At 46.7% G+C, this 4429-nt stretch overlaps 1 protein-coding gene across 2 annotated transcripts in view; it reads left to right on the top strand.

The window, feature by feature from the left end:
• The window catches only part of RAB27A (RAB27A, member RAS oncogene family), a 98285-nt gene that overhangs the window by 10265 nt on the left and 83591 nt on the right, over positions 1-4429 (top strand). The window contains exon 1 of one of the 2 annotated variants that reach the window (XM_019665164.1): positions 1720-1867. The exons of the other annotated variant lie outside the window; for it this stretch is intronic. The gene's annotated coding sequence lies outside the window, so the exon portion shown is untranslated. Of the gene's footprint in view, positions 1-1719; positions 1868-4429 lie in introns of those variants that run through there. 2 annotated transcript variants of the gene reach the window in all.

Here is a 4429-nt window from a genome sequence, read left to right as displayed (position 1 = left end):
CCTTTTCTCTCACCCTCCTACCTTATTTATTCTTCTTAATTTGGACATCACTTTCTCTGGGAAGTCTTGACTTGGTACCACTTGTCTGTGTGTTCCTTTGACACTGGCTAACTTCCCTTATCAGGGATTTTATCTCACTGCCCTGAAGTTAACTGCCTATTTGTTCTCTTTCAAATTCCCTCAGGGCAGAGACCAATTTACCTTGTTCACTATTGCATCTCCAGTACCTAACACAGTGCTTGAAGCACTGAATGAATGGCCACAGCACTACAGCATGTTTTCTGAACTCCTGCATGGTAAACCGTTGACAGCCCTGACTGCATGCAGAGGTGGGGAGGCTGTGGGGGCTCTCCCAGTATCATATCAGCCATTAGCAGTTGCTGCATTGTTGGCCTCCCAGATCTTAGGACTGTTTCTCTACACATAAACACAGGGCTACTTTTTCCTGTCTTAACCTCCATGACCAACAGTCTGGTGGTCCTTATCTCATCTGGGGAACATCCCTTAAAATCCTCATTCTATAGTGAAATCTGTTATCTCTAACTCTGAGATCACTATTGTATATTTGCCTGGAAATATTAGATTGACTGTATATTCAATATTTGGCAATTTCATATTGTTATTCTATATATGATCTTGTAAATTAGGCACATACCTGAGAAGCTAATTGTGCTGTAATGCGAACTGTGCATAGTTATAGACTGGAAGGAGGATGCGGTGGGCAGGTGGGGCTGGGACCGCGGGAATTTGGAGTGCAAGTAGAGGCAGATCAGTGAGATGGATCAGGCGATGAGAGAAGCTGGGCTAAAGAGTCCAATCATTTTGCCCTGTTTAGAAAAGGAATTATTTGGTTCAGCAGTGCTTTGCCTGAGAGCCCACAGGGACAGGTCCAAGACCACTGTTGGGACCCAAGGCCACTGGAGGAGAAATTGAGCTTCCCAGCCACATTTCCAAGCCCCCACTCCAACCCGCTGGCTCTGATAGAGGGAGGCCACTGGGAGGCAGCAAAGGCTCGCAGATGTCTCCTTACTGTATTTTGCTTTTGTTTTAAAAATTAATTGCGCTAATACTCTCTTAGAAGTTTAATTTAGCGTGATTTTCTAATCCTAATTAGACTGTACGACCAGAGATCCCGTTCCAGAAATTATTTCTTTCTCCCCCATCATTTCCAAGAATGTCAGAGCCTTTCCTCGTCCCAGGAAGGCCATGCCCAGGCCGACCCAAGTGTGGAGCTGGCGGGGCGGGGTGGACAATGGCAGAACGTGACACCCGGGGCTGAGCCGGGCCCCCGAGAACATTCCCCGGACCCCGGGCCTCAGGAACCCCGGGCCGACTTTGCCGCTGCTCAGCACCTCTGGCTACAAGGTGGAGACACCGATCTAACACCCTGAAAAACACCTTTAGAAAATAGCTTTTGGAGGAGGAGGTTTGGCGAGAGTCACCACACCATACGTCGATCCTAAAGCAGTTTGTAAATGTCACTCCTGTGTCTCAAAACGAAAACAACTCTCTAAGGTTTCGCGTCTTCCAGGAAAGAGCAGAGGAGACCTGGCTTGGGCCAAAGGAGGAGAGCGGGACCTTTCCATGGCTCAGAGGACCACTCGGCAGGTGCTGCGGTGCTGGGATCCGCGCGCAAGGAGGTGCCAGCACCGAGCTGGGCGGGGGTGCGCCCCGAGGTGACAGGAGGAAGCGGGAGGTGGAGGGCGGAGAGGAGGTCCCGCCCCCACCTCGCTCTCCTTTACGGGAAGTGATGTGGGGCCAGACGGAAAATACCCGCCAAGGACCCAAAAAAGGCCGGTAGCGGGTGGCTGCGGCGCACGCAGAGGCAGAACAGCGTGGAGACAGCAGGGACAGCGGGCCCAGCCAGGTGAGGCGGGCGGCTGCGGGAGGCCGGGGGCCGGGAGGCGCGTCCTGGCTGCCGACGCCCTCCGGGTTACGCGTCATGCCGCAGGGCTGAGTAGGGTAGTGGGCGAGCTGCGGGTCTGGTGCTGGAGCTGAACTGCGGGCTGTGGCTCCTTTTCTCCCCATCTCTGGGTGGGTGAGCTGGCCAGAAAAGTTGCTTTGCCCAGGCCCTGGATGGCCATCGCACAGCACAGACCCCGCGATGACAAGGTCCGGGAATGGGGTTCAGTTTGGCAAGGTGCTGATGAGGTGTAATCCCAGGTTGGGACGTGGGGGGCTGAGGTGACCTTTGCGTGGCATCCAGGTGAGAGTCCCCATCAGTGGGGGAGGAAACTTCACGGGCAGGAGAGGAGGAAGGTTCCCAGGCCTCCAGCACTGCCCTGTAGTTCTTCCCTCCCTCTTGTCCTTTGCAGTTGACTTCCTGAAGGTCTTGACACCTTTGTTGGCCAGGGTCTGGAGGGCAAACTGGCTGGGTGCGGGAGGGTTCTCCTTTCTTCTGACAGTGAGACCGAACGCCCTACCTGGCAGCCAGGCCCTCGGGCACTGACTGGTGGTAGGGCTGATGTGATGACAGGTTTCTGCAACTATTGCCAAAGGCTTGTCTCTCTGTCCCAATAGATCACCGATTAAGCCAAGTCAGGCTTAAGTTAAGGAAATCTTGGGAGCCCTTGACTCCTGCTTTTCCAGCGAGTGGTTCCTTCTGGCCACATGGCCTCAGAATCTTCTGCCACAGGGTTCTCCTCCTTCCCGCTGTGGGCTAACAGCTGTTTTTTCCTNAAGTTTTGAAATTAGAAAGTATGAGTCCATCAACTTTATTCTTTTTCAAGATTGTTTTGGCTATTCGGGGCCCTTTGCAATTTCATATCAATTTTAGCATCAACTTTTCCATTTCTGCAAAAGTGCAGTTTTTGGGATTTTGATAGAGTTTGCATTGAAGATGTAGATTGTTTGGGGGAATATTGCTATCCTTACAATATTATGCAAAAGTGAACATGGAATATCTTTCATTTATTTAAGTTTTCTTTAATTTCTTTCAGTAGTGTTTTGTAGTTTTCAGTATGTAAGTCCTGCACCTCCTTGGTTAAATTAATTCCTAAGTATTTTATTCTTTTTTTATGCTATTGTAAAAGGGATTATTTTCTTAATTTCCTTTCAGATTGTTCTGTGCTGATGTATAGAAATATGAGTATAACTGATTTTTGTATGTTCATCTTATATCCTGCATCTTTGCTTATTTCATTTATTAGCTCTAATTGTATTTTTTTTTGTAGATCCTTTAGGATTTTATATATATAAGATTATGCCCTTGGTTGCTTTTATTGTAAAAGAGCATTTAGATATCAAGATTTGGATGCTCAATGTGTTCATAATTACTGTGATATAATTGCTTCTAGGTCCTCTTAGCAGACAGTGCTTGAAAAAACATACATACATGCATATCTTTATATCACTCTATTTCTGTCTATTCAAAATCATGAGTTTTCACTGATGCCTCCAATTTCCATACTATTAGTGGTACTGGAGCTGGGACTTTACATGGTTCAAGCTGCAGCCTGTAGTGTCAGAGAAGCCCCAGGGTGTGAAGCAAGAGGTATTCTTTGACCAATTCTGTGGCTGGAGTAGGAAGTGGTATAGACAGGATTTTGAACTGGTGTGCAAGATGTATCCAACACATTTAGTTTCTGTAGTAACTTTTCCTTGTTTGCCTCCTACCTGTCTTGGCACTCTTTTCTCAGACTTCTTTGGTTGGGTGATCCTCTGGGTTCTGTACCAAGCCCCTCTCTGCCCTCTTACTACATTTTCCAGACTAGCTCATTGACTCTCATGTCTTTGAGTAAGTATCCTTTGGGCAATATCTTCAATACATGTCTTCTGTGCTTCAGATCAATCTAGTCAACTGCACACTAAAGAGTTTCACTGGGATGTTCTGCTGGTGCTGGTATGTCAAAGTTAAAATGTCTTAAACTTGTTCATTATGGTCTATTTCACCCTCCCTCCCTGCTGCAACAGGGCATTCTTGCTTTTGCTCAGTGGCTCCTAGTTGCCCGATCCAGAAACATGGGCATCTCCATGGAGTCCTTCCTCTCCGTCATTCCCTAAGTCCAAGTCTGTTAAATGCCTCAGATCTGTCCATTCATTTTCATCTTCCTGGCCACTGCCTTAAATCAGATCAGTTTTATCTCTCATTTGGATTTCAGCATGCTAATTACCTCTCAAATCCATTCTCAGTTTTATAGCCATTAAGAAGATGGGTTCTAAGTTCTAGTCCTTGCTGTGGTAGTTATTAGCTATATGATCAGGTTGCTTAATCACTTTAAGGCTCAGTTTTCTCATCTGTAATATGGGGATAAGAATAGCACTTATTTCATAGGGCATTTGTGAGAAGTAAATGAGGTAATACATGTTAAGTTTTTAGCATATTGGCAGATTCATAGTAAATGGTCAATAAATATTAAATGTTATCATTATAATCATTCCAGGGTTCTTCATAATCCAGCCTCTGCTTATTTGTGCAGTTTAGTTTAGT

Source organism: Hipposideros armiger, unplaced genomic scaffold (assembly GCF_001890085.2).
Source record: "Hipposideros armiger isolate ML-2016 unplaced genomic scaffold, ASM189008v1 scaffold_12, whole genome shotgun sequence".
Classification (NCBI taxonomy): Eukaryota; Metazoa; Chordata; class Mammalia; order Chiroptera; family Hipposideridae; genus Hipposideros; species Hipposideros armiger.
The sequence above is the reverse complement of the archived record's forward strand: the minus strand, read 5'-3'. Positions and strand labels throughout refer to the sequence as shown.